We start from the raw sequence: 24,357 nt of genomic DNA on the forward strand, positions 1-24,357 counted from the left end.
AAGACGTGATCGCTCGAGGCGCTGTTGTGTGCCATTATGCGTAGCTTACGTGAAATTTAATGCTCTGATCCGCTTACACGAGAGCATCGCATCGGTGCTAGGGCGTTGATTTGCTGGACAGCCGCTGGCGTGTTGTCGTCTTGACGCTGTGGTGCTCTAGTGCGGCTTTGCGTCACTGCACGCCCTCTGTCAGTTATCCACGAGCACAAAATTTCACGGTGCTAAATTTTTAGAAATAGCAGAAACGTTCCCTATCTTACCTTGAAGTAAAATTATTACTGTATGCCGGCAACTGTTGGCATGTCTAGTAGTATTGTTTCTTTTATTGAGGAGACTCCAAACGAAGCATGCTTTATGTTTGTTGGGTATGAGGCCGTGCTATATTGTATTCCATGCTGAAGTGACTAGCACAGAAGTGGACACGGAGCACAAAACGCAGAAAAGGGTGACAGCACCGGTCATTTCTCTGGCGATCATCCCATGTATGCGGGCTGCCACGTGCGAAAAGTGGCTATTATTCACGCATTTAGTCTGGGTGTTGGCTTTGAGCATTCTCTTGTCCTCTCTTAGTACCATACTATCTCTCCTCTGCGCTGTTCCATGTGAGCACAAAAGTAAGCGTTGCCCTTTCTGCACTACTTTTGTGTGGGGGGGGGAGGGGGTAACGCATAGTTAGTCTTCCAGAGGGCATTGTGTCGACGGTCAGGGTGCTTCAGTGCGCATTGTGACGAGCAAAGAAGTCCAGAGAGTATTGTAGCGACGCCCACGAAGTTCTCGCTAAAAGGACTCGCACACGCCTCCCCCGCGTCCCTCTCACGTACATTATACACGCTCTCAAACCACCCACCGACGCGGCTGGCAAGGCAGTGATTGCTGCAGCAGAATTGGAAAGGATGAGGGAAGAGGCATAGGAAGCTTCGCTTTAATATCGTGCAGAACGCCCTTGTGCACACTGTAACCTGTCATACAGAGCTCTGGTGTTTTGACTGAGTTAAATTTCATTCTACAAAGTATTTCTTTCCTGTATGCAGCATGTGCACCTGCCCTACCCGTCCCGCTATGGGAGACGGGCGAGTCTCGCGCAGGTCTGCATATGCCAAGACATCGCGAACGTACTTGCCAGGTGGGAGATTGCGCGCACACGTGAAAAGTGCCTCGACACTGTTCCGTGAACAATGATGGGTCTGCAAATTCCCCACCAATTTCTAGAATCTCATTCTATCTACAATGATTTGCTTAATGTCCTATTCATGCGTGCATTAATACTGTTTCCCATTTCGTAGGGGAAATATTTGAGTAAATGGCGCTGTTAGTTGGTGTTGTAAATGCTGTATGCATCGCAAATTGTACGTTTGTTCTCTATACTTTCTCACATTTTTCTCCCTTTCTTTTTGAGCACTCCGTTCTGGCAGCTGTTTGTAAGCAAGTAAAGGTTTTCTCCCTATACAACTGCTAACTTAATAGTTTCTTTTTGTACAGCCAGCTTCGTAAATTGACGCAGACGCGAAGTCATGAGCGTTTTGTACGGCTCTATCTGTAGGTGCTGTTTGAGCAAAGAATTCTGGTGGGTGAGAAGGCTCAAGTTTGCCAACGAAGCTCCCTTGTTTATACATGTGAGAGAAGAAGAACGGATTGGGCTTATTGATTCGGCGAAAGATGTCAGGTGGGGTCAAAGCTTCCCGAATTGGCATATCTTTTGTCCGCGTATGATTCATCACGCCCTTTTCTGCCTGTTTTGTCATGCTTGACGGAAACCTAGATGACCGCATTGCTTTTAAGCAATCGTGGCGCGCTGTCACGTGGCCTGTTCCGTTTGCTGGATTCCTGGCATTCCAAAAGCAAGAGCTGCAGTAGTTCTGCCTTGCTGAACACGTTTTCAACATTTTTTCTTTTGGTTAAACATTCAATAATAGAAAAAGTACATGCGTGCTCTTGGATTCCGCAGAATTTGTGCACGATGACATTTGAGAACTGTGTGAAACCTAGCCCACTATGACATAATAGATAGTAGTGTTTCAGCAACAGGTTTTTCGCCGCACATTTTTAAAATGGCTTATCAAAACAGACAGCGAAACGGAAAGGACTCTCTTCAGGAGTTTTGTCGGCATTGAAAGCCCGACATGTCTCGGGGAAAGGGGTAGGGGAGGGCCCGCTTCTGGATCCGCCACTGGTTTGTAGTGCCGTGGTACACGCTGTCTCTTCGCACAACTGTATGTTTGTTAATGTAATAAAATTAAATAGAAACACCCTTGCACCCACTCCAAATATTTTAATTCATGCACCCTTTTGTTGGGTGTAAGGGTGTTGTTACATCTACAACTGCCCCATGCTTCGCAAAAAGTCATGATCATGGGGTGTTTCTTGAATGAAAACACTCTTCAAGCGTTTTATGATTCGCAATTCTCACCATCAAGGGTGTAAATTATTTTACTGTGACAGGATTCCTAATCCATAAGGACATAGTGGGCAACATTGACGAATTCTACATAATTATTGAGAGGGCAGCAGTAATCGTAATGAACTTAATAAGAGATATAGATTAAATCTAGTACAAGCCTACCCGTCAACATCCAGTCAAGATGATGATGAAGTAGGTCAATTTTATGAAAGTGTTCAATTAGTGATGAGAAAAGTGCAAACTCAGTATACGGCAGTAGAACGGCTCAAATCCGGGCCAGTTGGTACACAGTTGAAGGGAAAACCAGTCACAAAATAAGAAGGACAAGAAGAGAGGTTCACACCACAACGACTGAACTATCAACTAAGCTTTATTAGAAATGGCGTAGTCCCCAGCAAGGCAAGCAGAGCATGCGCAACAACAGCATCCGTAATCACAGAGCATGAAATGTCAAGTTATTGCATGTAGTGACTGCTTTTAAAGCTTCTTCACGCGCTCTTAATTTCACTCATCAACTTCCTAACAATCATTCTATCAGGTTCCTAGAACTTCAACTAACATTCTTTGGTGACGGGCATTTATGCAGCACGTTTTCATCTAGACGTAAGAAAGGTCTTTTATCATTTGGTTCCGCAAATTCGAAGATTGTAAAAAGAGGGATTGCAAACAAGTGTTTTCGCAATGCACTCGAAAGAAGCTGTCACCACGCTATTAAAAGTAGCTTTGACGCGCAATTCCAACGTTTGGAAGCCACAGGCTTTCCTCAGCCCCTTTTCAAAGAGGTGGCTGAATCTTTGCTTCAGAGGCTTAAGAAAGAACGTACGAAGCTGGCAGATGTTGGGGCAACTGAACGTAGGAAACTTGAAGTCATGCCGTATGTGCATAAAGTGAGCCATAAAATCAAAATGGTTGCCCCCGAGTATGGAGAAAGTGTAGTGCTTTCTCACCCTTGCCAGCTTTCGGGTATGTGAGCGCGCATTTCTCGAGGCAGGGCAATGAACCACGTTTGCACAACGCAGCATGAAAACCGTTTTACGGCATATGTCGCAGGGGTGGTGTATAAGTTCCCTCTCACCTGCGAAAGAGTTTGCATAGGCCAAACTGGTCGATGTATTAATGACCGCCTGCGTGACCACCACTCCTCCCTGGGGTCCGATAATTGTACAAACTTGCCTCACCATTGCAATAAATGTGGTTGTTACCCTTTGTTCAGCAATGTAACGATTCTTGGTAGGGGCAAGGGCAAAGAAGCGTACTACATCACATTATTAGGTAACGGCTGCATTAGTGCAACCTCGATGCGCTTACATGAAAAGGAATTTGCCTTTTTAGATCGGTTATGATAGATGCAATAACTTGACTTTTCATACTTTGCGATTAGTGATGCTGTTTTTGCGCATGCTCTGCTGGCCTTGGTGGGACTACGCCGTTTCTAATAAAGCTCAATTGATAGTACAGTCGTTGTGGTGTGAACCTCTCTTCTTGTCCTTCGTGTTTTCTGACTGGTTTTTCCTTGAAATATGCCGTAGTATTGGGCCACTTCAATGCAAAGTGGGCCAAAAGCAGGCTCGGGAAGAAGCAATTGGAACCTACGGCGTCGATTCTAGGAGCGCTAGAAAAGAGATGCTGGTAGAATTCGCTGAAAGAAATAAACTTCGAATAATGAACACCTTTTTTTTTGGAAGCGTAGCAATATAAAGTGGGCAAGGAAAAGCCCCAATGGTGAAACAAGAATTGAAATTGATTTGATACTTTCTGCCGACTCTAGTATAGTGCAGGATGTAGAAGGGATAGGTAGGGTTAAGTGTAGTGATGATATGTTAGTGAGGGCTGCTTTTCACCTCCATTTCAAATGAGAAAGAGCAAAACTGGTCAAGAAAAAAACAGGTGAACCTAGAGGAAGTAAGGGTAAAAGCAGACAAATTCAGGCGGTACTTGCAAACAAATACGCAGCCTTAGAACAGAGAGATAATGATGACATAGAGGAAATGAATGAAACCTAACAGGACTGGCTTCAGAGGCAACAATTGAAGTGAGAGGCAAGGCATCAAGGCAACCATTAGGCAAGCTCTCTCAAGTAACAAACGTCCTAATAAATAAATGACAAAGAATGAAAGCGTCCAACTCAAGAGCCTAGACGGAATCTGTGGAGCTGTCAAAACTAATCAACAAGGTGAAAATAAGTGATATTCGTAACCATGTTATATTATTATTAGTAACCATGTTATATTATATTATATTATGCTCCTAACGTTTTCAATTCTTTACCCACTGAACTGTTCTCTATCTCATCAAAACGGCCACTCAAGCTGTACCTCAAAACTAATTATTCTTCTGTTTAGTTGTCATTCACTAGAGCCCGTCCTATAGTTTCGATTAGTCTCGTTTGGTCTAGATTGGTGTGTATCCTTGTCTGTTTCACTTTGTATCTTTTCTAGCTTGCGTTTGCTCGTAGCTAACGTTTTGTTTGTGATACTTTGCTTTTGTGTTGTAGCCTCCTTTTTCGTTGTAGTTTGCTTTTTGTAAATTGCTTCTGTTTACAGCTTGCTAACCATGCTTTATTTTCATTTTTTTAGTACTTGTCGCTGACTGCCGAGTACAGCCCGACAAGCCTCCAGGGCTTGGGCTGACCGGTTTTTTGAATGTGTACTATTTTCATGAAATAAAGGATATTATTATTATTATTATTATAACGTAAGAAATACTGTAGAAGCCATAAAAATAGGCCGCATCCGGAAATCTGTGAGAAGGAAAGCTGGCAAGGCACAAACCAAGATGTATGCACAGAAAGATAGGGAGGGTAATATCAGCAATCTCGAAGGTATAGTAAAAGCAGTGGAAGAATTCTATACTGACCTTTACAGTACTCTGAGGAGTGAGGATACCTCCATTAGAAACAATTTGAACAGGATACAAAAACTGCTCCTATAACTAGCGATTAAGTCATAACGGCATTACAAGACTTGAAACAAGGAAGAGCGGCAGGAGAAGATGGAATAACAGTCCATTTAATCAAAAATAGAAGAAACATAATTCTTAGAAAACTGGCGGCTTTTAACACGAGGCGTCTATCGACAGCAAGGGTCCAAGAAAACTGGAAGAATGGAAGCATTATACTAATCCACGAAAAGGGAGACGTTATAGCATTGAAAAAAATGTAGGCCCATTAGCTTACTTCTAGAATTATATAAAATATTCACGAAAATAATCTGCAATAGAATGAGGGCAACACTGGACTTTAGTCAACCAAGGGAACAGGCTGGCTTCAGGAAGGCATACTCTACATGGATCACATTCATGTCATTAATCAGGTAAAAGAAAAATCCCCAGAGTACACTAAGCCTTTTTGTGTGGCTTTGAGAGATTGCGAAAAGGCATTTGATTCAGTAGAGATACCGGCAGTCAAAGAGGCATTACGAAATCAAGGAGTACAGACAGCTTACACAAATACCTTGGAAAATATCTACACAGGTTCCACCAGCTACCTTCATTCTACTCAAGAAAAGTAGGAAGATACCTATAAAAAAGGGGTCAGACACGGAGACGCAATCTCTCCAATGCTATTCACTGCGTGCTTTGAAGAAGTTCTCAAGCTATTAGACTGTGAAGGCTTAGGAGCAAGGATCGACGGCGAATATCTCAGCAAACTTTGGTTTGCAGATGACATTGTTCTATTCAGCAACACTGCTGGCGAGCTACGACAAATGCTTCAGGACCTTAACAGAGAGAGTGTCAGAGTTGGGTTGAAGTATAATATGCAGAAGAACAAAGATAATGATGAATAGCCGGGCAAGGGAACAAGTGTTCAAGATCGCGAGTGAGCCTCTAGAGTCTGTGAAGGAGTAGGTTTACCTAGGTGAACTAATCACCGGGAACCCTGATTATGAGAAGCAAATTCATAAAAGAATAAAAATGGGTTGGATCGCATATGGCAGACATTGTCAGCTCCTGACTGGAAGCTTGCCATTATCATTGAAAAGGAAGGTGTACAATCAGAGCATTTTACAGGTGCTTACATATGGGGCAGATTCTTGGAGATTGACAAAAAAGCTTCAGAAGAAGTTAAGGACCACGCAAAGTGTGATTGAACGAAGATTGCTAGGCATAACATTAAGACACAGAAAGAGAATTGTTTGGATCAGAGAGCAAACGAGTATAGCCGGTATTCTAGTGGACATTAGGAGAAAAAAAGGAGCTTGGCAAGTCATGTAATGCGCAGGTATGATAACCGTTGGATCATTAGGGGGACAGAATGGGTACCAAGATATGAAATAGTGCACCAGCAACATTGATCTCTCTGTGGTCTCATTGCCAGTGCAGACCAACAGTAGCACAAGCTTTCTCTGGCACGGCCATCATGTTGGCGTTCTAGTTTTTTGCATGGTGACTCCAGGAATCGACGCGGAGTGTGCTATATTCTGTTTCCAATCTTGTGGCGGTACCGCAGCTCGGATGATCACGCTTACCAATAACAACAAATAAAGAGAGGCTTTAAGAATGAGAATGAAGATAACTCGTGATTGTCATAGCATTGGCACCTGCTCAGCAAAGGAACCAGGTGGTGCTTTCTGATAGGGTGGGGAGATCAGCCTCACTGACACGTTAATTAATTTTCGTTTAGGTTCCGGGAAGGTGACAGTCAAGATACTGCATGCCGTAGTAACCTACGACGATTTTTGGGAAGTTTTTGTTGGGCAACATATGATTGTCGGGCTTCAATTTTGCAAATGCACTACCGCGTCTAAAATCGCTAATTAAAGCTTTACCTGTATTGGCTGCCAAACCTCACAGTCTGACAGCAGATGTGCAAATGCGGCTATCACAAGTTATCAGTGCAGCACCCTGTGCTATTTGGTGCAGAAAATAAAACAGGCTGCATAACTGCTACATTAGCATCTCTGGGAACGAATGCGAAAATGGGAGGGCCCAAGGCGGCTGTGCTGGTGCTGAAACATCATTCCCCACTCCCCGGAAATTTTCGATATCCTCGTCTTTCTTACTACACCGGCAAGGTGGAGGGAAGGGGGGCAGTGACAGAGGACCTATGGGCCCCGGGTGCCACACGACCTAGCTACGCCACTGCCAAGTTGTTAAGCGTAAATAAGTGTTTTCACACTTCGCTGGCCGCAGTACGGACGCATGGGTGCCGTACAATATATGTTAACGACGTAAATTTCGAGAACCGTTTATTTGAAAAATCGATACCGAAAAGTACGATTATCGCGGTAGTTTTTCGAGCAGGGCGTCCAGGGAATGGTAGAGCTACATCGCGCATTCGGCGCCCGCTGAGATCATCAACGAAACTGCACATCTGCAACGTTAAGCAATCGGAAAGTGCAAGCAAAAGCGCGAATAAGACAAGCTCGTTCACGTCAGTTTCTTGCGCGATAACGTAAGAGAAACATCAAAACAATGCTATCTATAGTAGCTCTGCATCGTAGAAGTACGTGCTCGATCGAGTCAAAATTTAACATTCAGATCGAAGTGGTTTTCACGACCGCGCTCATTTTGGCAGAGTTATGCTACTGTGTCAAATGGCCGTCGCTCGCTGACTGTTTGGCGTATAATAAAAAGCGACCACGGTATCTGCAAACCTAAGTGCGTCAGCCTAACATTGTCCACAAATACAGCCGTCTACACAGCCACATTTCATTCAGCGAAACGCCGCGGTGATCGAGTGCGACTTGCCGGCAGCTTTCGCTGAAACAGCGGCATCGGCACTGCGCCGTGTCGCCGCTTCCCGCTTGCACTGTGCGCAGGAAAATGTGGTCTATTTCAAATCGCTACGAATACAAACTGAATCATCAAAGCAGTTGTCAGTTCGAATCCGCCGGTGGCGTGCGCATACGACCTCGTTGACTGCGCTACATATCTATCCTTCTGAACCTAAAAAGCCTGATCGAAGTTTGTCCATTCCAACTCTCGAGGAATGGTTTCATTCTTTCGGAGCATGAGAAAGTATAAATATATGCGGAGGAGTTGTGGAAATTGCGCTGTCGATAAACGGTTCATATATCGTACGGCAGTCGATCGGCAGTTTCGTCGGCATTGCATGGAAGTTCGCTGAAGCCCGCAAACTGCGAGGACTCGATCGCGTTCGTTAGTCACGTCGTTGTCGGCTTATTATGACTACATTAGCTGGTCTGCCTACTAGTTTGTTTGTGAAACGTACTTAAGAAGCCCAAACGTGTTCAGCATATACGAGGCACACATTTGATTCCGCAGTCGTATTGCTGTTGAAAGGGGCGCCTTAAAGCGACATGTTCACAAATCGTATTTCTGTTGGAGGGTCGCCTATGAGCTTGAGAGATCTTCGGGAACTCTATTGGTGTGGAAAGCGCACCCATAGAAAGCCTTGAGGGAAATCTAACAAGCACATTGCTGTCGGAGGTTCGCCAACAGCACGCTTGAGGGACCTTCAAGGATCTTATCGGTGTGGGAAGCGTGCCCATAGAGAGTCCTGAGGGACCTTCGAAAATCTTATTGGTGCGGGAAGAGTTCCCACAGGCTTTCCTGAGGGACCTTCAGGAATCCTATCGGCGTTGGAAGGGCGCCAATAAGAAATCCTGAAGGACCGTCATGAACTCTCTAGATCCAACAAGATCGCTCTGTCGGATTTTTTTTACTGGGAAGGGTTGGAAACCCGTCTCGGAAAGTTATATTCACCTGTTAACTCGGAGCGGTGACCCGATACCCAGTGTCGACACCACCAGTGTCCTGGGTATGTTCAACGAATGAGGTGGCGGCAAGCGGTACTGCGTTGTGCAAGATCATTGCTAAGACCAACGATGCTTTTCACCTCGTGCGAAGGGTCACGAATACACATCCTGGCCTCAAGGAGGACAACCTGCTTCGGCTCATCTACGCCCTTGCGCTCTGTCACTTGAACTACAAGCTGGCCATGCACAACTCGCTCAAAGCCGAGCGGGAAAAGCTTAATGTCCTCATTAGAAAATTCCTCAAGAGATCCCTCAGGCTGCCCGTCAGAATGCATATCGAGGAACTCCTTCGCCTCGGCACACACAACAAATTGAAGGAGATAGCCGATGGTCTGGAACCGGCCCAGCTAACTCGGCTCTCCACCACGCCGGCCAGCAGGCGTATCCTCGAGGAGACCGAACTTGCACCCACGAAGAACTTGGCTGAAAACACCCAAATCCCCGGAGACATAGGGCAGAAGATCGTGGTCGCCCCTTTGCCCAGCAACGTTCATCGCGTTCAAAACGCAGGTTGACGCAAGGCAAGAGCATCGAATATACTGCAGCAAATAAACAAGGAGAAGATCGAAGCAAGCTTCGTGGACATAGGTGCACGCCGAGATGGCAGGGCTTTCACGGTTTCCGTCGTGGACACGCTGGGCAAAGTCATCAACTGAGCTTCCGTCCGGACGACGAACCCCGAGGTTGCCGGGCAAGTGGCCATTGCAATCGCCTTGCTAGACGGTCGGAGAGAAAGGGTGTATAGCGATTCGGAAGATGCCGTCAGGGCATTTCAGAAAGGCTGGGTAGCCCGGCAGGTAATTCAAATTCTGAAACGCGCCAAACACGGCGACAGCTCCACGCACTCCATCCTTTGGTTCCCTGCTCACGTCGGGGCAATTGAGGGGGTTCCTCTGAAGCTCAACTAGTCTGCCCACGAGGCTGCGCGTGGCTTTACCGACCGCGCTGCCCTCAGATCGGGCGGCTCTCTCCCCGGACACAGAGACGCTCCTATCACGCACAATGAACTGACTAAATTCTTTTATTGAAGGAGAAGGGTTTTCCCGCCGCCTCACCCCAAGCTAAGCAGGCCGCAGGCGGTCACGCTCAGACTCTTGCAAACAAACTCCTACCGGAATCCGGCGTCCCTCAAGGGCATATATTCCGAGATTGATCCGAATTGTTCATGTGTGGCCTGTGGTGAGGTTGCTACTTTGCCTCATATGCTCTAGGAGTGCGGGTCGCTGGGCCCGAAGTTCACCAAGGAAAAGTGGGACGCGCTCTTGCGAAGTCCCGCCTTTGAGGACCGAATCGTGGCTGTCCAGCGCACCCGCGATCGTGCCTGCAGACTAGATCTGTCAGTCCCGTCGTGGGATTAGCCGGGTGCGCGTTTTCTCGCGTTTTGCAGGACCCAATAAAAGTTTATTCACTCACTCACTCACTCACTTCACATGGCCAGGCCAGGCGCACATCTCTCGTTGATATTGCAAGGTCGATGGTGGATTGTTCCTTTCCTCTGCCGACAAATGTAGGTGAGCCTTCATTGAGGGTTTGCACATCATGTCTAACAATAGGTTCATTGTTCTCCACGCCACGACTGTCTTGTGGACGAGAAGACCAGGGAGGATGGTGAGCATTGAAGTCTTGGCCCAGCACAAATGATGCGCCGCACCGGGAGACTAAGCACTCCAGTAAAGTGGTGTCTGAAGTCCGCGTCGGTCGATAATATACGCTAGCCACAGTCGTATCTCTAAGACTTACAGCTACAGCGTAACATTATAAATCGGCGTCGCAGATGTCACTTGTGTCAATGACGGAAAAATGTAGATCAGCTCGTACGTATAACGATCCTTTTGAAGCATTTCGTGTATGTGTATTGTATCTGCAATGGAAAGTACCACATGCCGGCAATGTGCATCGAGTGATTCTGCGGGCGCGTACGAAGCCTGGATATCTGAATGCTTCTTTTCCTACATTGGTTTCTTGAATCACTATAACACCTGACGGAGTGTTCACTGCGAGGTGCCGAAGGACTAGATCTGCGTGCCGCGGTCGTGGGGACCTGACATTGCATCGCAGCACAAATGGACGAGGCTTTCGACAAGTGTTCACATTGTTTCTAGTGAAGACCGTCGAGAACTGGAACGAGAGCTCCAAGAAGTTGCTCTGCGGCTAATGATGCTGGTGTCTGAGGACATGCAATCGGAGACCTAATGATGTTAACAACCACCTTAAGAACGTTGATATGTGGGGCATCGTCGTTGACTCAGACCGTTTTGGGCACTCTATTTACAGTGTTTCCTGCTGCAGACGTTGCCTTGGCAAAAGCTGGCTCGCACGCTTTCGGAGGCGTGATCTCGATAGAGACAGCTTCTGATGCTTTTGGTGGAAGCGCCGGCCACAATGTCGTTGAAAGGCAGAAGTTCCGCCTCCCTCCTTCTGTCCGATGCACGCTGTCTGCGCTATTCGAACGTGTGAGTAGATACTCAGTTGTAGCATTTGCCGCCGCTGGGTGGGCGCTATGGCTACGTGTTTTTTCTCCTTATGCCTCCTTTTTATTTTTATTTTTCAGAGCTTTTACTTTTTCCTTCTGTGTGGGACAGGCTTTGTCTATTGCCGAGTGTTCACTTTCAGTTAGGGCAGCGAGATATGGGACGGTCACAAGTATTTACGTCGTGAGTTTTACCACATTTGGCACAGGCCACAACGTTTTTGCAGCCAACCCTGTACATGACCAATGGTCAGACATTTTACGGCACTATAAAGGCCTTGGTACAAAAGCTTGAACTGGGTGTCGCACCAGTCTAGCCTTTAAATAGCTAGGCAGTTTTTCACAGTCGAAGAGTAACTTCACACACTTTGACTAGCCGAGCCTTCAAGTGCTGATGATTTTACAAGGTTGCGTGCAAACAATCATGCTTTTCAAAACGACTTCTTTAAGTTCTAGGTCAACATCTGATATGACACCAGCTGTTACAATGGCTCCCTGTGGTATATAAGCCCGTGCGTTGACACCACAGAGTTGAGACAGGCCAAGTAGAGTTTGCACAGTTTTCTCATCTGTTGTGTCTACGGCAATGATATTTTTCCATTGGTTCACTCGAACTTCTTGATTAAGACTATGGGCCAGTTTGAAGAATAAACATATGAAGTTTCTCTATAGAGATGCCATTCAAACTTATCACGACGTCGACACGCACGAAGGCTACTGTCGTAGTCACGATGCTGTTGTCCATGATGGTCGCTTCACTTAAGGGCGATGTCGAGGACTTCCGTCTTGAACGCCGATGCTTAGCTGGTATGAAAGTATCCGAGCCATCCGACCTTGCAGCAGACTCGGAATCGCCAGCTTCTGATGCCACTGAAGAGCTGAAGCATTTTCTTGCAGCGGAAGGCCTTTCCCTGCCACCACCATCTCATTCATCGCAAGCTTCGCAGGGAGAGTCTCCCAGCAAAGCACCTGTTTAGGGACCTGTTTAGCTGACGCTTTCAACACTTTCTTTATTTTAAAGGCATCTCAGAGTCAGGTAGAGTGCAGCCAAAATTACATCGAATCCATGAATGGAAGCAGCTGTCCATCATCCCTTTTCATTGCGCCCACGAACTACACAGAAATTTTCTCGTGTATAAGTAATATTAAAAATAGCAAGTCAGTAGACGCAACTGGTCTCCAAATAGCGCCCATTAAACATGTTCTCTACCTAATATGCCTCGCTGTTACTTCCGTTTACAATCTCAGTCTATCTACCGCTGTATTTCCAAAGGCACTGCAAATGGCTCGAGTGATGCCGGTTTTTAAAAGCGGCGACAAGAATTTGATTAATAACTATCGTCCAATTTCTATATTTCCGGTGTTCTCGAAGGGTATAGAAAAATTATTGCATGGTAGTGTACTATCCTTCTTTGAAAAACATAACCTGCTCCTTGACTTTCAGCACGGATTTCGAAAGGATCGATCCACTGAAACAGCATTACTGACTCAAAAAGAAATCATTATAGATATGTTTCAAAATAAGGAAATAGGTGCAGGCATATATATAGATTTTACTAAGGCTCTTGACTTGATAAACCACGTTATTTACTACATAAACTGGCAAACTATGGTGTCCGAGGAAAAGCTCACGATCTTATGAAATCTTATTTGTCGAACAGAACACAATAGTAGACTTTAAAAATTCGTTGCCTTACGTACAAAATATTTGTGCAGGAGTCCCCCAAGGAAGCATTTTGGGACCGCTCTTATTTTGAATCTATATAAATGATATTGTGCAATGTGTAACTGATGGAAAGATTGTATCTTACGCTGATGACACTTAGGTGTTCATATCCGCGAGATCAGAAAGTGACATTGAAGAGAAAGCAATCAAACCATTGAATGCATTAAATACACGGGCAAAATCAAATGTTTTGAAGATTAATTCTAAAAAGACAAAAATAATATTGTACTTTCCAAAAGGAAAGATAATTTCCAGGCCGTAGAACATGTTCTTATGCTCTGATACTGTTGAAATTGTAGATTCTGTTAAAATCCTTGGCGTTATATTTTCAAAGCATTTGACTTGGAATCATCATGTTGAATATATCAGATTAAAAGTGCCTTCAGCTGTCGGTGTCATGTTGCGCCTGCGCGGTATTCTTCCTGTCAAAGTTAGGCTATTGCTATACAACTCATTAGTTCTTGCTCTTTTGCAATATTGTTGTACAGTTTGGGGCACTACGGGTGTCACAAATTTATCCAAGCTTCACCTTCTTCAAAAAAGAGCTGTAAGATGCATTGCTGGTGTTCCTTATTGTTCCCCCACACATGACTTGTTTTTAAGATATGAAAGCTTGCCAATCTATAGTTTATACGATTATAGACTTTTAATGATCTATATACGCTCTTCACAAAATGATGAACATTATATTTGTTATCTGGCAAAACTTGAGAAAAACGCGCATATCCTGCTGACTAGACATAAAGAAATTTGGTTAGTGCAGACGCCTAGGGCATATTATACCGAGCAGCCTCTTTCATACACTCTTCCAGTATTATTAAATAAATTAAACAGAGAATTGTTTGACCCCTTTCAGCACTCAAGTGATATTATTAAACGATTCTTTCTTAGCAAGATTACGTAATATTGCACTCAGTTTAAACCTATACCTGTTATTTTTTTTTCGTTTCCCCACGACCAGTTCGTTGTTTTTCTAATACCTATGTTTGTGCTGCAATGCACAGCGCTGCTTTTTACAAAGTGTTTTGTTATTTTGTTTCAGTGTTTCGGAAAATTTGAAAATTGAAAATCTCTGCCTGTGTACTGTACTGCCAAGTCGATAAAGGGGGCAGGAGCTCTGTCAAGCTTACGAGCTTTTTGCCTGTCTCCTTCTCTGTCCAAGAGAAAAATAAAGATTGAATTGAATTGAATTGAGTCGTGAGGGTCACTCCAAACAGCACCGGGTGTTTCTGAGCCGCGCGTCACGGTAAGCACAAAATGAGAAAAAAACGGCATCAAAAGAAACCACCAACCGAACGCAAGAACTTCGTCGTCGTCTCCCACACAACCATCCCGTACATATGGGTTCATGCATAAAAAATTTTGATAAAGCGTCACAAGGAGATGTGTGCAAAGATATAAAAAAGGGGGCATACAGGGCACTTCTACGACAGTGAAGGTTTATTCTGAGATCTAGTGTGTCTAACATATTCTCCTGCCACGTTATAAAAACAGGTTTCAGTAAAGCACTACACAAATTAAAATTTATGAGAGCCACGAAACATCTAAAACAAATAATGCCCTAAAGCAAATCAACTTCCCTCCCATGTATTTGCCATGAAACACAATTGTACATAGAAGCATGCGTGTTTAGGTTGTTGAAAAGGCAGCGATATCTAAAATCGCCAAGTATTGGTGAGTTGGTGATGTCTTTAAGCGAACATGCGAATATGGTGCTTCTATTTGAACTGTTCTCTTGTGTATGGCGCATTAGTTGAGTTTACTTTTATCTTGTACGTTACGTTCATATTGTGTTCACGTTTCCTAGGCCTACTTTCTAATACTAATTACGTCTTCCAACCTGCGGAAACTTCTTTCCGCCGAAATACAATAAATATGCACTCACATAAATACTCCAGGTATCTGTCGATAGGACAGCCGTCGACGCATTGCAATGCATAGGTAAAGGGTTTTATGAATTTTATTTAACGTCACGATGTACGACGTTGCCCTAACAATAGCACAAGCCCAATTGCCCACCCTGTGTTTATGTCGCCCTCCTGTTTCTTGCTATTTAGTTTCTTCTTGACTCGCTATGATTTGCCCTAATGTCAAGGATACGTAATGGAATAACAAATAGCCCAAGCCGCCGTCTTTGTTCCAGTGCAACACTAGGATATGCAGGACATTGAAGCGGTAGCGAATGAATAATTTCGACAGCCTACACTTTTAGAGATTGCGCATGACTCTAAGTACAAAGCGCTTCCGCATTTTGCCTGCAGGCAGCAACCAAGCTAGTCCAGACCAGCAAAATGATTTTTCAGTCGCCGCGTGGGATCATATGCGTAGCTTTGGGTTCGACTCTCATGGCGAAAGTTACTGTTCTTTAACTTTGTTACTTTGTCTATTAGTATTGTGAAGTTATCGCCCTTCCCCATTGCAGTTATATTTAAATGAGATAACATGCTCTGTGATTTAATTGGATTTATGGTCGCATCAATTTGGCTCTTAGAAATCATATAGAGTATGTGTAAAAGAAACGTTTCAGGTTCACACTTGAAAAAGCTTTTCGAAGCCATATCAGAGCTCTAATGCAAAAAGGATTTCTTTCTATTCGCCACGGAAAAAGTGAAAAGAACCAGTGATAATAACGCACATGCCGGTTTCTATGCTGTGAGATGGCATCTGAGAAGTTCAAGAACTTGGTCCTATATGAGCCGAAAAACGACCACCTTTATGTAGTTAGATTTTGTGCGATACTTGGCGTGAATTGTGCAGGACATTAGGTGCCACACTTGTATTTTTCTCTTTATTCCACGTGTCGCTGTTCCCAGGCTGTATACGCAGTAAACTGCTGTGAATTCCTAGCTATTACGCATTTACTTTGTCATGGGTTTTTCATTTGGTTTTTCTCTCTTCCGCTTCACCACCTTTCTTCCATGCACTTCTTTTTCCGAGAGTAGGCGTCTAGCACTTTCTCACGGTCATAGCCTCCCTCTTTTATGTTGTTTTCTCTTAGATGATTTGCACTTTGTTTTCCGCCTAGTCATAGCGGACATCTTCATCTCTGTTTTCATCAAAATGAGCTGTGCAATCCCCAATAATTTATGAGCTGCGACGCTCTGAGATTCCAGTAGGGTCACATTAAAGCCAATAAACAATTGTGGGGAGTGTGTGAGTGAAGCTTAAAAAAAAGAGACAGCGAGAAAAAAAAGCATCTTAAACAGTTCTAGAATATAGCGCAGGGGCCGTCGGGCTTATTTCTTATAGGTCGAAGTTATCCCCTCGAAGCAGCCAAGCATTGAAAACAGATCTTGACGTTTAAATTAAGGATGAAGAGAACGCGTGCACTCTGGCGTGCTGCGCTTTGCGGTGAAAGGGCTTTCGGCGCAGAGTAGAAAGCCCCTCTGCGTCGTGCCACGCACGAGTGGCTTATGCGGAGTAGCCAAATCCCCTGGCGGTTTACCTCTGGACCTTTAGGCTCGATATATTCGCAGAAGACCAAGTAGGCGGAAGTTGCCAAGATGCGGCAACTGCTGAAGACGACATGGCGGAAGACAGTCAGAGATATATGTATCTAGAGCAACATAATACTAAATATTTCAAGGTATAAACTAACCTAGAAATATAGAGATTAGCGTCAAAACATATGTTAAGACAAAGCGCATAGTAGGCTATAGTTAAGACATGTCCTTCAAATAAAAGGTAGCTTTAACTAGGCGCTAACTTAGATTTGTTGATCAAAACACATTCAAAACAAATACGCTGTTATGAGACACCTGGAGGACCGATCCCAAAGCAATTTTTGCACTGAACAGAGAAAGTTGCGCCTTATTGACTCTGTAACAGAATGCTGTCCGATGGCCTGGAATTTATTAAAAAAATCAAGAAAACTGAGATAAGGCAAAATTAGGCACGGAGCTCAAAAATCCTTAGCTCTGCGCCAGAAACAAATGTTGTTATGTAAGTTGTATCACTAAAAGCATCAATGATGACCAAATAAAATAATGGATTTGCAGGTTACATGAAAATAACTTGCAACCAATACGATGGATTCGCAAGGCTCCTACTCGCAAAGTTGTATTGCGTTTTACTCCTACATTACAAAGTTTCAAAGATAATACTAGTGGTTTTTATTTCTACTTTAACATATTCCCAATTTTTAAAATGATAATATAAATAAAACATCCGCTTCCCACAGTCACCTCGCTTAACCTTTTTCTTTAAATGCAACACAAATAATTATAAGCGGTACATTTGCTTGCGAGGAAACTGATTTCTTCGGCGGGAATAATTTAGACACTAGCCCTCCTGTCATATATTTCTCTAAGGCATCTTTATTATGCAGACCTTATCACCAGAGGAACGCATGCGGCAAGATATTTTTATAGGCACATTAGTCAATAAATTACAGCACATTTCCCTCTTACTAAAGCTAATTTTCGCACATGCAACTAATCATGGCGTTTGTTCCATGCACTACCGACGCGGCATACTCATTTCTCTTGCTGAGGCATTTCGTATTTTTTCAGTGTACACTCAAAGTTGGTCAAAAGGGGTCTGACAGCAAGAAAGTTCGTCCAATAGCCATAAAACCCGCCGTGGTTGCTTAGTGGCTATGGTGTTGAGCTGCTAAGCATGAGGTCGCGGGATCGAATCCCGGCCACAGCGGACGCATTTCTATGGCGGCGAAATGCGAAAACACCCGCATACTTAGATTTAGGTGCATGTTAAAGAACTGGAGGTGGTAAAAATTTGCCTCATGGTCAGAAAGTGGTTTTGGCACGTAAAACCCCACAATTTAATTTTTAATAGCCCTAAATACCATTGCTAATGTGCTGCGTCGCCTTTAATTAAGCGTCTTTACAATGAATACAGCACAAGGGACTTGGTAGCAGGCCCCCCTTTTTTAGGTTAGAAAGCTAGAAAATTCACTGGAAATTACGATACTCCCTAATACAACATCTGAGCGCAACTCTACACGTGTTTTAACTTCGCAATATATTGATTGGCCCGGACAATCTGTCTCGTGTGGCACGTTGCAAAATGAGCAATGAGTGGTGCGACTGCAACGCTTATTAGGAGATCGTGAGTGACTCTGACTGACTCTGCTCCTGCAGCGTTTTGTTTCCACACTGATGATCCGTTCTGCTCTGGCGCCATCTCGTTGCCATCGACGCCGCAAAGTCAGTCTCGCGTGACAGAACGCTTTTCTTCTCACGCGTTCGCAATACCCTCTTCCTCCACTCTGTGCCCCATGGTTGCGCCTTGTACATCCCCTTCCCTCGTCGCTCTCTATTCGCTATCGCCTTATTTCATCTCTCGCTGCACTCCGCGTTCGCTTCCATCCTTCGCTGTGTCAGTTCCTTCGGTTACGAGGTTCAAGGTTGACACTCGCCGCAGGAGCGGGCGCCTAAGAGCTGCGCTCTAAAATGGGTTCAAGAAGCTTGCCTCGCAGCATCAGGGGCCATGTTGTCGCTTAGTGCGGCACGGACCTCAGACAGCGGAGATAATCTGCAGATTAGGGATGACTGAACTAATTACACACAAGATAGTGAATGAAACGTCTCACACATGCAGGAAATTACTGATATGGTATTGGGGTGCGATCGCGCCGTCCCAGTAACAGAAACAGACTCGATATTTTTTCCAGCCCTTCAGACAAGGACAAGAAACACGAACAGCTTAGTTTTAAAAAAGGGAACTTGAAGATTACAGCTTTGCTCGCCGCATGCGCTGAAAGCGCTTGCAGGATCCGGAGCACATCTGACCGCCAATTTCGGACCCTTCTTGCATAACTAATATTACAAAAATTGACCGCGAACGAATTTTAGACTCGGTAACTTGAGTTCTTCATGTGAACAGGTGAACAGGAAAGCCAAGAAAAGACGGTGTAGGTAGTTCAGATATTCGATGTGCTCAGCTATCTTTGTTTACTGCGGACTACATATAGCTGTTTATGTAACCTTCATGAGGGCAATAACGTGCACGTTATAGTGTCGATTGCGTTCATTCTGCTATCATGTTCATTCCTTTATTTGTGAAGAAAAATTTGATTGAGAATATTGACCTGTCACAGAAGAAATAAGTGGTAAAAAATCATCAGAACCTACCTCAGGCGGCAGTAGATGTTGTTGCGATTAACAATGAATCCAAGTTGTTCAACGCTGTATAACTTCATTTAGAATCCGTAATTTCAAGTGCTTCAGCTATATGAGACATATGTCTCCTGGATCGGCCCACTTTACTATGACAATCTCTCAACAGGTTCCGCCATGACCATGACACCTTGACGACGATACAGTGATAACGATGGTGTGAAGAAAAAAAATAAGGTAAACGAAACGAAGAAGCTCGTATGATGATGGTAGAAACTATGATCTAGGCATAACGACAGCAGCATAAAGCCGCGTTCAGACTACGTGCGCTACGTACGGATCGTTCGCACGGAACGTAAGCGTAAACGCAAAAAACGCAACTATTTTGTTCACACTACTGTTGCATTGAGCGGAAAGTTCGCAACAATCGCAACCAGCCTGGGCGTAAATGTTGGAGTACCCGCTACTTTTACGACAGGCACAGATACGACTGTTACGACGCCGCCAATGCACGAAGCAGTTTCGGTTTGCATCTTCCGCTCACGGAGCTTCCGGCCTCCCCATATTCCGCGTTTTCCTCCGGTAGCAGCGTTGACGTAGCAGTAATCCGACGTAGCAGCGTTGTTCTTTGCGTGTCTATGCGGTTTGACGCTGTTATTGTGCTGTGTGCTCGTGTCTGGTGATGATACTAGCTCCGGAAGCCTCTGCGTGACCGCCATCCCAGCCATCTGGCGTTGCAATGCTGTTTCTTGCTGCCGCTGCCGACGCCATCCGCGTTTTCCCGAGTTAGCGCCGAACGCGCCCGGTGTCCCTGAGTGCAGTGTGGTTTTCCGGTCTCATTGTGTTGTGTACACTGCCCGCGCCTAGTGAGGATGCTCAGTGCGGAAGCTTCTTCGCTGTGCAGCGATGAATTACTAATTGAAGAAGTGCGACAGAGGCCGATACTCTATGGACAGCGCCTGAAAACTTTGCGCTTGAAGAGCCTCGACCTGCGCTTACAGCCGCTTGCTGATCGGCGCCATGTTGAAAAATGCGAAACGCGGCTGTCCCAGAACGGTGATTGGCCAATCGTAAAAAACGTATCGAATGGCTCAATGTGAACAGAGGCGGTTGCTAGCTGCGCAAACAGTCCTTCCAGCAGTTGCGTAAATTGCAATAAATACGCCACTTATAGAGGATGCGACTGTAGTCTGAACGCGGCATAATGATGATGGCATGGAGACAATTCGTTAACGACAAGATCATGACGACCATGGCGTGAAGACGACTATGGCAGTTATAGCGTTGTGACTTTGATTTGAGGACAATCGCACAATACAGCTAGAATCACGACAATGAAACAACTACGATGGATCACGACGCCGGTATTAGAGAAAAACAAGTAACACTCAAGCACAACGATCGCGGCGAGCAAAGTCAGCGATTGTCAAGAAGGTCACTTGCGGATGAAACTGCTGGAATATTTTAACACGTAATAATTATTCCAGTACCCACCGTGTTTGCTTAGTGGCTTTGGTGTTGCACTGCTAACCACGAATTCACGAGATCAAATCCTGGCCACGGCCGCCGCATTTCGATGAGGGTGAAATACAATGCACACATGTTTCCTTAGATTTAGGTGGATGTTAAAGAGCCTCACGAGGCCAAAATTAACCCGGAGGTCCCACTATGGCGTGCCTCCTAATCATATCGCGGTCTTGGCACGTGAAACCCCATCATTAAAAAAACCGCCTTCCAACGCAATTGCTGCTTCTCAAGTGAGTTACAGGATACACACCACTTTTTGCGTTGTACATACTATAGAACATGCACAACAGATGTACCACTGAGGGACTGCGTGGGGCTAGATCCGGAGCTCGCCTTCAGCCCAAGCCGCACGCGGAGTAGAACCCCCACAAACTTCACTGCCAACCGAAATGAAACTAGACAATAAATAGTTGCAACGAAGCCAGCGTTTAATTTCATTTGAATAAAAAATTAGGCTTCGACTGTTCCTCTATATTAGACGAGGGGAAACGTATAAAATTACGCGCTTATCATTTCATTTTTGTAGTTAACGCCTTATTTAGGTACCACAGAAGGTTTAAAGTATGAACTATTTTCAGCGTCGCGGACGAACATTGGCTGGCGGTTATGAGGGTGTGGACGAGGCTTCACTGCAGACCTAAGTTGGATCCGACTACAACCCACTCTTCGGACATTCAACCTAGTGATGAGGAATTATGAAACTGAGCAAATTTGTTTACTACCGCATCATAACATGTCTCACCTCAAACGAAATCCTCACCTGTTCCACAAAAATAAAGTATCCTGATTCTTCTTTTTCTTTAGGGAAGAAGGACGTTATAAGAGAGAGAGAGAAAAAAAACATTTATTAGGTGGTTGAGCTTGAGGTCGAGTGGGTGGTGTCCACATTCTTTAGGGAAAAAGGACGTTATAAAATAAGCTATATAAGCAAAGGCTGAATAATATTCAGAACAAGTGATTTCACTCATTGTCCAGTCGGAGAGACGCGTTAATACATCTGCTGATTGGTTGACAGCTTAAGGCCTGAACCCAGCAAAAGTTCGTCGTACAAGATATCTGTTCTTTTTTTTACTGATATCACATTGTAGGTACCTTCGATTCCACCTGCACTACCTGAACTAGTTCACAAGGTGCTGCACCCTGCCATCAGCAGGGTGCAGCACCTGTTTCAGCGGTGTAGGAATAGCGCCCGCTGAACTATGCCGTGCGTTTCATAAGGTGCAGGGCTAGTTCTGGAGCTTGCTGCACCCGCTCCACTGTCGGTACTGACTTGGTTCAGGCATACAGGTACGAAGCAGCGGCGCATAAGACGACGCAGCACGCATGCGTGAGCGCCGTTAAACGCACGTCTAGTGTGACTATACGTAAGTGTGGCGTGTATTTACGCCCCAGAAGCCAATCGTATCTACAGTTCAGGACCTTTCAAACTTACGCACTCCGTGCGCATTAGTCTGGCATTACGTAACGCCAGCAATGCGTCTGCAGGTTTGCATTCGTTTCGTGTGTCTCGGTGAGGCTGCACCTCAGATATCCAGGTGAAATTTCTGAACTTATCGTGAACTGACTGGTTCACAATGGTGCAGGTAAATCTAACCGACTTGTTTGAACACAAGCGCTATCAAAACAAGTGGAAGCAAGGTTAACATGTCTCGAGAGGGTCACAGGCGTCGCTGCTGGCTTTATAATTCTAGACGAATTCACTGACTCTTCGCTCAATGAAAAAAATATCTCATATAAACCGAACCATAGCAAAGAAAGAAAATAATTGCAACTAAGACGCAACAGCAAGGCTCTGCATATTCGCGGATGAAGGCATATACAAACACACTCAACAAAGAAACTTTTAGATATGTGCCCATTTTTATTTTCATATAAGTCGGCTGTAAAGCGGAAAAGCTACAAGACGTTCTGTATTTTTCAGTTTCAACATCTGTGTATTCGGTGTTCTCAGCCCTTAGCATGAAAAGGCCTGAATTTCGACCAATTTAGCAAAGAAGGATGCAGCGTAATGTCTTTTGTTTAATGTTGTGGTTTCGCTTTTCACGGCGCCACCGGCGCCAGCGAAGGATGGCCGTGCGCTGCCCAACCCGGCGCCACGCCGATGACGCCGCCAGCGCCGACAAAAGACGTCCACCGCGCCGCCGCCGGTCTAAACCGACACGGCGCACAGCTCTGGCGCCCCGTGTGTAAAGCCCCTTTACCCGTGTGCGCGCACGAGCGCACCCCGGCGCCCAGGGGAAAACGTCCCTAGGGGCCGGAGGGTCAGAGCTGCGCGTCTGTTGGCTCTCGCCGCAGGGACTTCCGCTAGCATGGCGCCACCCTGGGCCGCGGCCTCCGACGTTGCCTCCTAGATTTAAGTTTGTTTACGCTCCGACGCTGGGCTGCCGCCGCGGTGGAAGCAATCCAGCAACGGTATTATGATACAGCCACAGGAACGTTTGCCCAGCCATTTCTAATTTCCTATGTGAGACAAAAAGCCTGCATTATTAATATTTCGTAAATTCCACATTTGATTTACTTCTACTTCATTTTAGTAAATTGGAAAGTAAAAACGAAAATTCGCAGTTAACATAGTAATATTATTCTTATTCAAAATTTCCCTTGCTCCTGTTTAAGTATAGACCAGAACACGATAGTCTGGCACCCAGATTAACCGAACGCATACTCTCGCACCCGGGTTGCCCTGTCGGCCAGCGCCATATTGTACTGGTCTGCCAAAGTGTGTTCGTGGGCGACCAGTAGACATGGCAAGCGCCAGCTCTAGGACTCCAAAGTGCGGAAATGTGCCAGTTCACGCAGATCCAAAGTACAAGAAGGCATCTGGGCGGCATTGCGTCGTGTTTGGATGCCAAAACAACCAGCGCAAGAGGAGCAGATTACTTATCGCTGTTTGCAAAGAGCACAACACACGTAGGGAATCGTGCCGGTGCGGTGTTTTCAGCTTGCACCGATTTCCATCCGCAACGAAGAACACCAAGCTGCGCAACCGGTGGATAGCTGCAGTGAATAGGAAGAACTAGCAACCCCGTAAAAATGCACGAGTGGGCATCGCAGGTGATGCTCGGCAATTCCATGCTTTCAAAACATTTTAACTCAAAGGGGACCATTAAAAAATGCATTTGAAAAGTAACGGAGGGCACAAAACGAAAAGACCGCCACGAGCGAAGATACTGTTCCAGGAGAGCAGGCCCTGTCTCTACAACAGGCCCTACTGCTCCCCCGGGAAAATTAGTGAGGCTATATTTAAGCTACAGCGCTGGAAGGCGCGAGAATGGTATAATCCGGCATGACTGATACAGCACGAGCGCCACAGGCCCAAGAAAATGTGTCCGATGCACCGTGCCTATGCAAGGAGAATAGGTGACGCCAACGAGGAATTTACCGCATGCTTCTGAGCACTTATGGCAGAAACACCGCTTTCCGCGAAACTCGTCGCATAG

At 45.3% G+C, this 24,357-nt stretch overlaps 1 long non-coding RNA gene across 1 annotated transcript; it reads left to right on the forward strand.

Moving 5' to 3' along the window:
* Nucleotides 1-1,508: 1,508 nt before the first annotated feature.
* Nucleotides 1,509-14,646, forward strand: LOC129383621 (uncharacterized). The gene is made up of 3 exons (XR_008611485.2): nucleotides 1,509-1,663; nucleotides 11,392-11,570; nucleotides 14,356-14,646. It is a non-coding gene; the product is annotated as an uncharacterized lncRNA (long non-coding RNA).
* Nucleotides 14,647-24,357: the final 9,711 nt, after the last annotated feature.

Source organism: Dermacentor andersoni, chromosome 8, assembly GCF_023375885.2.
Source record: "Dermacentor andersoni chromosome 8, qqDerAnde1_hic_scaffold, whole genome shotgun sequence".
Taxonomy (NCBI): domain Eukaryota; kingdom Metazoa; phylum Arthropoda; class Arachnida; order Ixodida; family Ixodidae; genus Dermacentor; species Dermacentor andersoni.